Source organism: Hippopotamus amphibius, chromosome 3, assembly GCF_030028045.1.
Source record: "Hippopotamus amphibius kiboko isolate mHipAmp2 chromosome 3, mHipAmp2.hap2, whole genome shotgun sequence".
Taxonomy (NCBI): domain Eukaryota; kingdom Metazoa; phylum Chordata; class Mammalia; order Artiodactyla; family Hippopotamidae; genus Hippopotamus; species Hippopotamus amphibius.
Genome location: NC_080188.1, coordinates 93,656,486 through 93,671,431, shown reverse-complemented (window position 1 = coordinate 93,671,431; position 14,946 = coordinate 93,656,486). Strand labels below are relative to the sequence as shown.

Below are 14,946 nucleotides of genomic sequence, written 5' to 3'. Positions count from 1 at the left end.
GTGCTAATGAGGTGACTCTTGGTGGGATCCTGGATGGGGCCAGTCACCAAAAAGTTCAAACATGATTGGAACTCGCTCCTCTATCCTCCAGGGAGGGGAGAGAAGCTAGAGATTAAGTTAATAACTGATTGAACCTACATGATGAAGCCTCCATAAAAATTTCCAAAAATGTGGTGAACACATTCCTGAGCCAGGAGGTGGATGCATCTCAACTACAAGGGGACAGAATCTTCTGTGCTCAGGACCCTTCTGGACTGCACCCTAATTGTCTCTTTATCTGGCTATTCATATGTATCCTTTAGTCTATAATAAGCTGTTAACTGCAAGTGAGTGTCCCCCTGAACTCAGTGAAGCATCCTAGCAAATTATCTAGCTGGAGGAGAGAGTCATGGGAACCCCAAGGTATAGTCAGTACAGATAACATCCTGGGACTTGCAACTGGTGTCTGAAGTGGATGCAGTCTTGTAGTTCTGAGCTCTTCACCTGTGAGATCTGATGCTAACTCCAGACAGGGTCAGACCTAAATTGAATTTTAAAACATCTAGCTGGTGTCAGAGAACTGAACAGTGTGGAGAAAATGTCACTCATTTGATGGCCAGAAATGGTGTGCCTAACAGAAGAAAAAATATAATTGTCCTTCTGTTGGTACAGAGAATTTCTCATAGACACTTCCCTTTTCAGAATGTGAGCTTTTATTGCATTTTTTTTTTTTTTTGTCCCTGCTCCACTATTCTGTGTTGGATGTTGTCAGAGTGGGGACTGACTTAGGAAAAAATTTCCTTTAGTTCACATGTTGCCAGAGTACAGGGAACCATATTCACCCCTGCTGAGCGCAGTAGCTGGATGAAACTTTTGGTTCTATCCCTCAAAGAGGGGAAGGCTATATTTTGTACAGGAGAAGAAGGGTTTGGATGCTTACTTGGTACCAAGGAAGGCATAATGTGGCAGAAATGGCTAGCTGTACATCAGAGATTCATATTCCCCTTAGCATAATACAATCATTGCTGGTGATAATTATCAGCCAGAGATAATATTTCCCAGGTCATATTGTATCCACAAGGGGCCCTATGATTCGTTATCACCAATGGAACAAAGGAGAACATGTTGTGTGTCATTCTGCACAGAGGAGACAAAGCCAGGCATATGCTTTATCTCCTCTCCTTTTCCTATCAATGAACAAAGGATACCCTCAGGCCTTAGACAAGGGCGAAGACATAAAAGGAGTCTGGGACTTATCACCAAGAGGAAGGATGCCTTTGGAACCACCAAAACTGCACCGTTTCTGCGAATGAAAAATAAATTTTTATTATTCTATTAAGCCACTGAGATTTGGAAAGTTTTGTTGTTGTTGTTGTTAAAGCAGCTAGTGTTATCCCAACGAATACATTACCCAAGTGAAGATTCCAGACAGGTAGTTAAATAAGGGTCTAGAGCTCATGTGAGAGGCCAAGACAAGAGCTCTACATGTAGAAGTTAACATGTATTTAAGGACATGAAGCTAGACATCACTTAAGGAGAGCAGGTGTGTAGGGAGGAGAACAGGGATCAATGTTCAGTATTGAGAACTTCAGTACTAGAGGTTAGTTAGAGAAGTCTAATCTGCAGAGGTTCCTGAGACTGCCTGTGAAGTAGAAAACAAAAAAAGTAGAAGCAGACAATACATTATGGTCAGTGATAGGCAATAGTACTGAAAGCCCAGTCAAGAGAAGATTAATGAATAGTCCATTGACTTGACTAACTTGAAAACTGTTTGAGACCTTTACAGAAACAAGGTCAGTAGTTTGATGGGAGAAGTAAATTCAAGAATAAATGAAAAAGGGGGAAAAGAAAAAAAATACAGTTAAAGGGAGCACACATGATAGAAGGCGAACAAGAATGTGGAGTGGAGGGAGGATAACGCTGAGGTTGCACACAGGGGCAGGGAAAAGAAGAAGGATCCAACAGACAGGACAGTGGCTGCAGGAAAGAAAGGAAGAGGAAGAGGAGACAGGATCCAGAGCATCACGGTGGGCTGACCTTTTGGTGGAGCAGAAACAGTTATTCCTTTGTCGCAAGAGGGAAGACACAGACACTGTGAACATGGATGCATGTGGCTTTATTGACATATTGATTATGTCTGGTTTTGAGTATTTTTCCAGTAAAGTAAAAAGTGAGGGCATCACTTAAGTGAGTGAAGGAAGTGGTATTAGAAATTTGAAGAAAGAAGGTATGAAATAATCATCTCAGAAAGGGTAAAAGTGAACCTTCTAGACAAAGTATTTCTGGGCATTTTTGAATACCTGTTTGAGGGTTCATGATTTTTGTAGTATGTTCAATCACCAGTTATGTGAGTATATATATTTTTTCTGTAATCCATGAATATAGATAGCTGATTCAACAAAGGATGGGTTTTCTAGTGTATGAAACAGAGGGAAAGAAAATGATTTTGGTGTGTTTGCATGGAAGTGATATGATGAACATCAGACATGAGTAAGGAGGAAATTGAAGAAAGAAGGGAGCACTGATATTGAAAAGGTGCAAAGAATAGGTGCTGATTGGATTATTGCAGAAATTGAAGCTGATAGAACCTATCAAAATGGTATGTGAACAGGCCAAAGCTTGAGATGCTTGAAATAGAAATTTCTGCAATGGTGCAGTGACTGATGATGATAGGGTCTAGAGTAGGAGTGTTGCCAAACTCAGGTTAGGCTACTCACCACTCATTAGCCAATACTTTGAGAGGCAAGTGTCAATAGAAAGGAAAGGAGCTTTAATCAGAAAATCTGGCAATCTGGAGAGAAGATGGACTCATGTACCAGGACCAGCTCTAAGGATTCTGCTCAGTCATGATGGTTTTTAAGGGAAAAGGGGGGAAGAATTTTAGTGAAGGCAGGAGGTTGGGTTCTGCATCCTTCCCCATTGCAGCAGGCTGGCTGACTCTCTCTTCTGATGTTAATTTGCTTGAGTGCTCTGCCTGCAGGATTTCTAAGGGGGCTATAAGGGATAGAGAGCTAGTCATTCTTTAACTACTTATTTCTTTCTCATTCTTACTTCTTTTTATCTCGGAAAATAATCAAGAGGCTAATTAGATTCTTTCAAGGTTAGAGAGGAACAGAAATGGGCAAACAGGAAAGGGGCAGAAGAGCTGCTTTCAGGAGGAATGATGCCAGTGCCTGGCAAAGCTGAGGGTAGGGGAAGAAAACTTCAGGTAATTAGGTCAAATGGCTGAGAGGCCAATCAATACATTTACCCGAGAATGACCATATGAAAGATGAAGGTTTCCAGTCTTTCGTGAATGAAAGAGAATGCCTCAGAAAATGGCTGTGACAGAAATGAAGGAAGTAGGTGGGTGGTAAATCAAAGTGCATAAGCTTCAAAGAAGTTATGGTTTTTGAAGAAGGAAAGCAGCGGTAAGAAGAAAGCTTCCAGATCCCCATAGCCTGGCCTTACGGCACTGCATGAATGAGCTATGCTTTACATTTTGAGTTTTCTCCTTCACAAATATGGAGCTCAAAACTAAAATTTGATAAAATGAAATTTGAATACTGATCAAATGACTTTCCCCCCAAAATTCTTTGTGTTGTTCCTTCATATCAGCCCCACAATCCAGGCTGCTGTGGATTGCATCTTACTCATCTCAAAAAATGAATGCTGCTATAGAAACAGAGGACAGGAAAACAGTTCTTGGAATTTTTTTTGGTGATACAATATATTTTACAAATTTATGTATTTAAATTATCTCAAAAGAAAAGACTGATTTACAAAACTGAGCATCTCAGAACAATGAAAAGATTTGGGAAATTTTACAATAATTTAAGAGCCTTGTTTCTGCCTAAGACTTGGTGAAGATTTTCATAAGGAGAGACTTTATTTCTGGCAACAAAGAATTAAAATGTTTGGAAGAACCTTCCCACTATAACACATACAAAATACTGGATATATTTTTAAGGCATTCTTTGTAGAGCAAAAATGTAAGAAAATTTCTCATTGAATAAAAACAATAACAAAGCAAAAATCCATAGGAGTGCATGAGCACTAAAGCTGGCCATCTCCCTGAGCTATTTCGTCTCTGTCTTTCTCTTTTTCTTTCTCCCTTTTTCAAGTCTCCTGGTTTCTTTTTGACTTTATCTTCTGTCCAGGTGTTTAGGTTGCGCTCTGTCTTTGCTGCTTGTGACTTTGCAGCTTCAGTGATACTTTGCCATTCTAGGTCAACCAAATAAATTAAAACCCTTGTTGAGTCTGTTTTGTTTTTCACAATTTCTAAAAATACAATGCCATTTCTACTATTGTCATAAACCCTTTCTTACAATTCTTTTATTGCCTTTGAAGTGACTAGTATGAATTCCTTTTATCTGAAGATATTAGGTAATGATGAAGCTCCCACCACTGATAATAACTGCTCCAACATTCTACTATCTCATCCTGTACTTTTGGTTTTGCTACATATATTCAATGGATTGGAGGTGTTTGTTTTATTCACGCTCTTTTTTTTTTTTTTTAAAAGCTGTTTCTTTTCCTTCAACCTATTTCAGTTTTAAGAGTTTGTGGAAGAACAGCTTAAGATCACTCGGTGGTTTTTCCTACCCATTCAGTGGCCTGAGCAGTGGGAGCTACAGAGCAGTCTTCAGTGGTAGGCTGAGTGCTCCAGTCTTCAGTGGGGACTGATGAATAGGCACAAAGGGCACCTGCAAACCTTCAGACCAGCCGGCCACCTCAGGTTCAGCAGCAGTGAACTCAGGAGCTAGAGCTGTCCATTCACCCTGAAATTCCTCCTTGGCCACAGCCTTCTCAGCTGCTGCCTGCTCTTCCTTTTCAATCTCTTCAGGATCTCTGTAGAAGTAGAGATCAGGCATGACCTCCCATGGGTGTTCATGGGAGATGGTTTCACGTGTGTGCAGAACTTCCCGGGCAAGCATCCACCACATCAGACCCACTGAGTGAGCTCCCTTATTGTTGCACGGGATGGCAATGTCCACATAATGCAGAGGAGAGTCTGTGTTACTCAGGGCAATGGTAGGCAGGTTAACATAAGAGGCCCCTGGGAGAGGCAGGTGGTCAGCCCTGGGATCAGCAACCACCAGAAGCCTTGGCTCCTAGAGGGCTGCCTGGATCTGGGTAGTGAAGGTTTCAGGAGTGAAGCAGCCAGCAATAGGAGTGGCTCCAGGGACAGCAGCAAACTTCAGCTCAGCCCTCCAGCCAGTGCTCCTGGAGGATGTGACACCAACATCAGCTGAGTTTTCAATGGCAACAGTGGCACGCACTGCCAACAGAAGCTTCTCACAGGTTGTCTTCAGATTTATGAAGTAGAGGCCATCACTTTTCCTTTTGTAGATGTACTGTTCCATTTGGAAGTCAAGGTTGGTGCCACCTAAGTGGGTTCCTGCTGCAAGGAATTTGAGAACACCCTCCTCTTTCTTTTGCAGGACATCAAGGGGTCCGGACATTGTGAAAATTTCCCTTTAAGTTACGATGGGAGTCCAGAACAGCACCGTATGGACCCCTGTCTAGGTAGTGTGGAAAAAAGTTATTCATAACCCTTTTTAAAAGAAATTTGTTGAAATAAGTTGATTTACAATGCTGTGTTAGTTTCAGGTGTACAGCAAAGTGATTCAGTTACATGTATAAATTCTTTTTTAGATTCTTTTCCACCAGAGGTTATTACAAGATATTGGGTATAGTTCCCTGTGCTATACAGTAGGTCCTTGTTGGTTATGTGTTTTATCTGTGGTAGTGTATTCATGCTCTTTTAGATGTGTATCTTGCTGCTATTCATATTTAGGTGCCTCTTGTATGTGGAGGGTTTATATTTGTGTGGTTTACATTTGGCAAGCAGACAGTATGATGCATTAGATTTATGCAAGTGCATCCTTGAAAGTACCTTCATCTTCTTCCCTACATAATATTTCCCAAACATTAGGAATTTGTTACTTTTCTCTGACATTAAAAATGCTGAAATTACTAAAGTATTATCCTTATGTCTACATTATGAATTTCTGTATTCTAATACCTATTATATGAACCAATTTGAAAATACTGTAATTTCAGAGTATAATTGCAAACTTGCTGCAGCTGAAGAACAAATTCCTACATTTAATGGAACCTAGCCGAAGTCACCTACTGAAATTGATGTTCATTGCATCTGAAGAGCCCTACAGAAGCCCCTGTTGTGGGAAGAGGAGGAAAGGAGTCACATATTTTATATGAATTTTTTCAATTTCTAAAACATATGGCAGGCTATTGCAAGCTGATTTTATAAAGAAAGGACCCAGCTGCTTTCCAGATTTCACTTAAAGATTCATAAAGACCAAAATAAGAAGGTACAGAAGCCCAAGGATGACTTCTTTTGCCACATGAACAAAAAGCACAGAAAAGAATGATGGGTGCTTTAAAAACATTTCTAGCTAGACACTGAGACCAATTAAACTACTGTTCAGCAAATATCTGTTCCTTAATCCCATACTTCCTTTGCAGAAGGGTACTTTTCTGTACTTTAGATGTTGACCATATGACTTTTTTTGGTCAATGAATGCAGGTGGAGATGAGACTACACAAGTTCAAGTCCAGATCTTAAATATCATTGTCTATTTACACTTATTCAGGGGTGACTCTGACCTCTCCCAAAGTAGCCACTATTCTAATTCCTGGGCCTCAGAATGGACTCCCTTGGATTGTAGCCACCTTGGAAGTAGAGTCACAGAGACTGATCCACATGGTCCCTAGTGTGACAACAAATACTTACTGTTATAGGATATAGCAATGGTGAGGTTGTTTATGTGAAGACAAAACTGACTAATACACACACCTGTGACTACAGGAATTAAGCAGGAGTCTCTGTGTTTACTCACCACAGCCTTTATCCTTGGACACTTTTCCAGCTGTAACCTAGGTACCTCCAATACCAGGGTTGAATAGATGCTAGCTTTCTTTTAAGACTTACCGGGTATCTTTAAAAGCTCCCCGCCCAACGTTTCTCCAATTCTGGCCTTCCTGGACCTCTGACTGTTCATTTTATATCCTTCCTCATTCAAGGTATGGTTTTATATTTGTTAAAGTTCTCTATTTCTGAGGATATTTGTATCTTAGGACAGGGATTCTGCTGGGATAATGCAACTTAAATCATATATATTTTGATCAAATGACTCACTTAATGAGAGAAAGGGAATACAGAGTAAAGAAGATAAATGTTTAACAAATAGCAAAGTGATAGATTTAAATCCAAACATATCAGTTATTAATATAAATGAAAATAAACTAATTTCTCCAATTATCATATTGGACAACTACAAAGCCAACTATATGCTACTTACAAGAGGTTCACATAACCTCTTGAAGAGTAAGGAAAGGATTGAAAAAGATGCACTATATAAACATTACCTAAAAGAAAATTTTTGTAGCTGTAGCAAAATCAAACTAGTAGACTTTCAGATAAACAACCCCCACTCGCAAAATATTAGTTCAAATAAAGAAGTGTATATGCACACACACACATATATATACATACACATATACACACACACATATATACACACACACATATACTCTATATATACACTTTATATATTTTTTATACTATATATACACTTTCTTATAAAGCTAGACTAATTAGCTATTGTACTGATGTAACAATATATGCCTAGACAATGGAACAGAGAATACAAAAAGAGATTCATATGTATACGAATGCTTGATATATAATTTAGGTGGCACTCTTGAGAGTATATAATATAATAATAGACACTTGCACCAACCACTGAGAAGAAACTTAACTATGTATATGGTAAAACCAGATATTAATTTTCTAATAATGTGAGTAAATAATTTACAAAAGAAAGATAGGTAATTGGACTCAATAATATGGTTTCTAAACCTAATTGAAAAAAATTTACAAACATATTTCTCTAAAATGAAATTTGAATGAAAATCATTTTCCCCTAAAATCCCAAACTGTCTTAGCAAGCAGGAGTTACTCATCTGGGTTTTGGGAAGAAGATGGTGGTGGAAAACCCAGGCAGGTGGTCAACCCAGTATTAGCAGTCTGGTCTCCAGATGACGGTCATGATGCTGAGGTTCAGAGATAGGACGTGGGGTTCAGGCATGACCAGCACATCCTGTTGTGCAGTTTGTAAACATCACACAGGTGTCCAGCAAGGGAATCAATCAGTGCTACCTACGAATTCTGTGAGTCATAAGCTCCAGCTGTTTCTTCCCAGAGAAGTTATCTTTTTCTAATTCACATAGAAATATGATATAGACTTTGCAGCCAAGGCAAGTAGTAGCAACAAGACATGGCTTCAGTCCTGGTGGACATATGGGTAGACCTTTGATCTTCATTATAGGAACAAAGTAATAGCCAGATTACTAAACTTAGGGCATAAAGTCTGAATGAGAGGAGCAGCAGGGTGAACCTAGTTTTGTCCCTTGGGCTCTCAGATCTCCTTCTTAATTAACTCTGACTGTAGACAGATTTGGTCTTAAGTCCAGGGCAAGGGCAAAACTGCAGGTGGGATCAAATGGCTCCAATACAAATACCAAAGAAGCAAGGGGAGTAGGCAGTGAGAGAGGGCATTATGTCAGTCTCCTGGTTTGCCTCTACTCCAAAACTCCAGATTAATGGACAACAAAACATTTTGTCACATGCGCATTAAAGCGGCCAATGACCAATTTCCTAAATCTGGTGTGGCTGACACCAAGCCTACCCTGCAAATCAGTGCCATACGGCAGCAGCCTAAGCACATCCCTCCTTTGCTGAAAGCTCTTTGCTACTTCCCCATTGTGGAGAGAATAAATCTTAAGGTGGTTTATAAAGGCATCCATAATATGGTGCATGCCTATTTCTTAAACCCTATTTCATTGAGGTCTCCACACCTCAAGTTATACTCTGTAACATCGGATCAATCTTCCCCAGAATTTCCCATGCAGCCTATTTTCTTGAAGTGCCAAACCTACTTCCCACTGACTCAGGTGGCAACATCTAGAGATCTAGCAAGTCTTTCCTGACATCCCTTCCCCTTGTATTCTTAGTACCCTTACGTATCTTCATCATCACTTTCATGACTACTCATTCATTCTTAAAGCACATACAGAGTGTCCACTATGTCATATACTCACTATTGTCACTATGTTCAGAGCTAGAGATAACAAAAGAGAAAGGCAAGAAAGACAAAATAGGAGAGGGCTCCTTTTAGTGCAGTAGGAAAAATAGACAATGAAATTATAATCAGCGATTATAATTATTATAATCTTATCATTATTTGGTTTTGCTTTTTCTTGCACTGAATGTGAGTTCTGTGACTGTATTTTATGATCTTCTATATCTCAACAACATAGCATACTATCAGCAAGCACACCATAACTGATAAATATTTGCTGAATGACTTTCTTTTCCAAATATTCCTAAATTGAACTGCTTTGCCCATGTTTAAATGCTTCCACTATATCCTCCCGTTGGAGCCTTCTTATTCCAGTGGGGCCTGTCTTCTCCACTGACTTTTCACTGCCCACAACCTTCCAATGACATTCACTGACTTTAAACTAAAATATAGCTGTCCTAGGTTGGCTTAAAAGGCTGTTTATTTTCCAGGTCCCGATGCTCTTACAACCTCACTTCCTTTCACTATCTCCCATTATCTAACCACATTCAGCTTCATCTATTCCTCAAATACACTAACCCTCCACTTCAGGGTCTTTGCAGTTTTGCTCCCACTGCCTGGAAACCTCTACCCCTACGTCTTTGGCTCTCTGCATCTTTTCATTTTGGCTTCTCCTCACACCTGTCATCAGAGAGACCATCCCTGACTGTCCCAGCTGAAGTAGCCCTCTGTCCCAACCTTTCTCTATGCCCTTACCCCTTCTTATTTCCTTCCTAACAGTCATTACTACCTGATATTATTGAATACCTGTCATGTCCCAGGCATTATTCCAGGCGATAGGTATTACTAGTGTGAACAAACAAAATGAATACCTTCTTGGGGCTTACACTTTAGAGAGAGGAAAGTAACATTAATTTTTTAAAGATGAATTATCTTGTACATCAAATGGTTGTAAGTGTTACGTAGAAAAACAAAGTAGGAAAAAATGAATAAGAGCCCTAGGAGGGGAGGGAGACATTTTAAATAAGAAGATTAGGGTAGGTATTCTGTTAATCAGTATGGCATTTAGATGGTGACAAGCAGAGCCTGTGACTGAATCCCATACCTGAAGGTCCCTCATACTTTGAATCTCCTTGAAATGTTCCAAGTTCTGCTCTAGTGTTTTGGACTGCCAGGGCCCAGGTGTGCCACTGGGGGACTTGAGCCACTTTCTCCTCTTTGAGGCATTATCTGACTTCCCAACCTATACATGAAGTCAGCAAGGTGCTTCAAAGAACTTGAGCCTCTAAGGTCATTCCGGGTTTGCATGACCAAGCTCCAGTTTGAGGAGGATGGCCTGATAAGCAGTCACTTCCACCAGCCAGTGCAGTATTTCTTTCTTGGGTCATAAAAGAAAGGACAACCAGAATACTGCTGACCTACTGATTTGATGTGACTAACATAGATCGGATATTAGACTAAGAATCTTCATGTGCACTGATTGAGCAGGAAACAGAGTCTTCAATGATAAATCACTTACCTCACATGGGCCCATGACTTTTGTAATTAATTTTTTAATCAAAGGTTTTCTATAGACAGGGCACCCACAATAAATATTTCCTGAGGCCTCACACGCACTACCAGCAGCCTTGCCATTTAACTGAATAACAAATTACCCTAGAGCTTAGTGGTATAAAACAACCATTTGTTATCTCAAGAATCTGTGAATCAAGAATTTGGATAGGACATGGCAAGAATAGCTTGTCTCTGAAAGCTTGTCAGACTTGAAAGCTGAGTCAGACGTTCTGAAGTTTTGCTCTCTCAAACCTCTGGCAGGTGATGCTCAAACACTTATACATGGTACAGCCTCTCCTCATGTCTTGGGCTTCCTCACAAAATAGTAGCTGAGTTCCAAAGACTTGGGTCCTGAGAGATCCAAGCAGAAACCATTTGTAGCCTAGCCTTGAAGTGCCAATGTTTGCTTCTATTTGAGGTAGTTGCAAAGGCATGCCCAGTTTTGAGGGGTTGGTAAATAGATTCTGCCTCTAGCCAAGTTCTGGAAGAGGAGGAGGGACTGGAAATATTGCTGCATCATTTTGGAAAAAATATAATCTGCCACTGAAAACTTTATTGAAAACATTGCCATTGAGCAAAGAATTGGCATGACATTTGAAGAACAAAGGCAAGCACTTTCCAGGCAGAAAGAGAAGGGGCAGAGCTCTTCAGATGGGAGCATGGCTGACATATACAAGGCAGAGCCATGGCACAGGTATCATAGAGCACACTGCAACTATTCTCTCTGAAGACCTGCCATCTCCCTATTCAAGCTACTCACAAAGCACATGTCTTTGTCCTCTCTCCAGTCTTAGGGAAAGCTTTTCCATCCCCAGCAATGTCCTCCTTCTAGCTACTTTAAGTAATTTATACTTTAGCATGGGAGTAGGAGAAATAACTGTGATGTGACTCAGAGATATAACATTCTGTCTGTCACACAAATCCAGGCCTCCACTAAAACTTTAAATTAAATAAGCTTTAGTCAATTTATGACATGACTTATATCCACACAAATAGGGCAATTTAATGTGAAGTATAGATTTTTGTCAACTTAATTTCTATATCATGTCTTTTAAAAATGTGGTCACAAACTTTAATCAAGCATGTCTGATATCTTTCTTAAAGTCACATAGCAAACCAATTTTCAAACTTTAAAGATGCACCCAGGGACTTCCCTGGTGGTCCAGTGGAATCTGTGCTTCCATTGCAGGGGGCACATGTTCAATCTTTGGTCGGGTAACTAAGATCTCACAGGCTGCATGGTGCAGAAGAAAAAAAAAACATCTAAACATATTGGCAACTTACTCTTTTTATTGAGTAAAATTAATCTGTACATTTTTGCTACTTATCAAACAAAGTTGTATTAGTGGAAGCAGATTTTGCTCATTACAATAAAAAACAGACCAAAAAAATCTGTTAATGTAAATTTATTTAGATATAAATTAGAAACATTTCTCAATCTTTATTTATATAAATCAATAAAATTACTTTTGGGAACTATTAGCATTTTAAATATATTCCAAGTATTATTTTCTAAGTAATATTGTTATTGAGAACCTAAATGCAATAAATAGATTTTTCTCAGGAAAAACATCTATTAATACAATGTCAAGCAACTTTTGTATTTTGTGCATTTGGGAAAAAAATTGTATGTTTCAGAAGGCAAAATGGTCTCATAAATGTAACCACAGATCATACAAAGCTTAGGAGATATCCAAAAGTCCATCAGGTTAGATTTTACATATCCAAAAGAGCTTAGAGTTCCTGAAAAATATGGACAGGATTCCTTAACCCTAGAAAGGAAAAGTTGAACAGATAGAAAATCTCTGAACTATCTGCCTAGAAGAGACTTTAAGACATCTGTGAGTGGAAAGAAAATTGGGTAAGGTTAGCCATTTTCTATATACATGTTTCTGTCAGTGACCTAGTCATCAAAAATGGAGGCTCAGAGAAGGATCAAGGCAGCAGAGTAGGAGGATGTGGAGCTCACCTCCTCCCACAAACACAGCAAAAATATTTCTCCATGTGGAACAATTCTCATGGAAAAGTAACTGGAAACTGGCAGAAGATCTCCTATACAACAAAAGCTGCAAGAAAGATTGCATAACTGAATAGGGTAGAAAAAGACACCCTTGAATGACTATCAGTTTAGAGCTAGTAGATATAGTAATGAGTCAGTATATTCTAACTCCACAGTAACCAAGAATCAAAAATATAGAACAGGCTCACAAAAAACATGAAGAAAGGAACTCAAGCAGACTACAAAAAAAAAAAAAAAATCATCAAACCACAAAAGAGAAAACAAAAAGAAGGAGACATGCACAAAGAAAACTACAAAACTACAAAAACAACTGGAAAACAAAGATTAAGTGGGAATAAGTACATACCTATCAAGAATTACTTTAAATGTCAATGGAATAAAGGCTCCAACAAAAGACAGAGTAGCAGACTGGATAAGAAAACAAGAACCTACAATATGCTGTCTACAAAAGATCACATGAGGGCAAAAGATACACAAATTGAAGTGAAGGGATGGAAAAATATATTTGATGCAAATGGAAACAACAAGAAGGTAGTAGCAATACTCCTGGCATACTCCTTAGAACAAAGGCCATAAGAAAAGACAAAGAATGGCATTATATAATGACAAAGTGATCACTACAAAAAGAGGAATATTACACCTGCTAACATATATGCACCCAACACAGAAGTACCTAAATATAAAAAGCAAATACTAATAGACATAAAGAGAGAAATTGACAATAATGTTTTAAAAATAGGAAACTTTAACATCCCACTGACATCAGTGGATAGATCATCCAGACAAAAAATAAATAATGCAACAGAGATCCTGAATAACACAATAGACCAGCTGGACTTAACTGATATCTATAGGACAATACATCTTAAACAACAACAAACAAACAAACAAAAACAGAAAACACATTTTCAAGTGTGCATGGAATGTTCTCTGGGATTGGCCACACACTGGTTTCAAAACAAGCCTCAACAAATTTAAGAGGATAGAATTTTCTTCCAGCATCTTTTCTTATTGCAATAGTATGAAATCAACCATAGGAAGAAAAAAGGGGAAAGAACAAACACATGGAGACTAAACAATATTCTACTAAAAAAATCAATGGGTCAATGATGAAATCAAATAAGAAATCACAGACTATCTCAAGACAAATGACAACAAAACACCTTAAAAAAATCTATGGGATGCAACAAAAGCAGTTGTAAGAGGGAATTTTATAGTGATACAGGTCTTCCTCAAGAAACAAGAAAAATCTCCTACCTAAACTACCACCCAAAATAATTAGAAAAAGATGAATAAACAAAACACAAAGTCAGCATAAGGAAGGAAATAATAAAGATTAGAGAGGAAATAAATAAAATACAGATCAGAAAACAATAGGAAAAAAATCATTAAAGCCAAGAGTTGGTTCTCTGAAAGGGTAAACAAAACCAACAAACTTCTGGCCGGGTCACCAGGAAGAAAAGAGAGATGACCCAAATAAACAAAATAAGAAATGATAGAGGAGAAATAACTGATACCACAGGAACATACACACACAAAAGACATAAGCGAACACTATGAACAGTTATATGCCAACAAATTGGACAACCAAGAAGAAATGGACAAGTTTCTAGAAACATACAGATACAGCCTGTCAAAATGGAGTCAAGAAGAAACAGATAATTTGACCAGACTAATCACTACAAGTTAAAAAGAATCAGTTAAAAAACAAAAAAGAAACAAACAAAAAAACTCCCTGCAAACTAAAGTCTGAGACCAGATGCCTTTACTGGGGAATTCTACCAAATATATGAAGAAGAACTTGGACCTATCCTTCTCAAATTATTCTAAAAATTTGAAAAGGACAGAATACTCCCAAATTCATTTTATTAAGTAACCATTTCCTTGATACCAAAACCAGACAAAGACACTACCAAAAAAAGAAAATTGCTGGCCAATATCTTTGATGAATATAGATGCAAAATTCCTCAACAAAATATTAGCAAATCAAGTCCAACAATACTGAAAAAGTATCATATGTCATGATCAAGTTGGATTCATTCCAGAGTTGCAACATAAGGAAATCAATCAATGTGATACACCATGTTAACAAAAGGAAAGAGAGAAACCACATGATCATCTCAGGGGACACAGAAAAAGCATCTGAGAAATTTAACATCCATTCATGATAAAAAGTCTCACCAAAGTGAGTATAGAGGGAACATACCTCAACATAGTGAAAGCCACTTAAGACAATCCCACAGCTAACATAATACTCAATGGTGAAAAGTTGAAAGTCTTCCCGCTAAATTCAGGAACAAGACA

The 14,946-nt window shown here is 38.5% G+C and overlaps 1 pseudogene; it reads right to left on the bottom strand.

The window, feature by feature from the left end:
• Window positions 1-4,542: 4,542 nt before the first annotated feature.
• LOC130849403 (40S ribosomal protein SA-like) lies at window positions 4,543-5,423 on the bottom strand (annotated as a pseudogene).
• Between the last annotated feature and the right edge of the window lie 9,523 nt (window positions 5,424-14,946).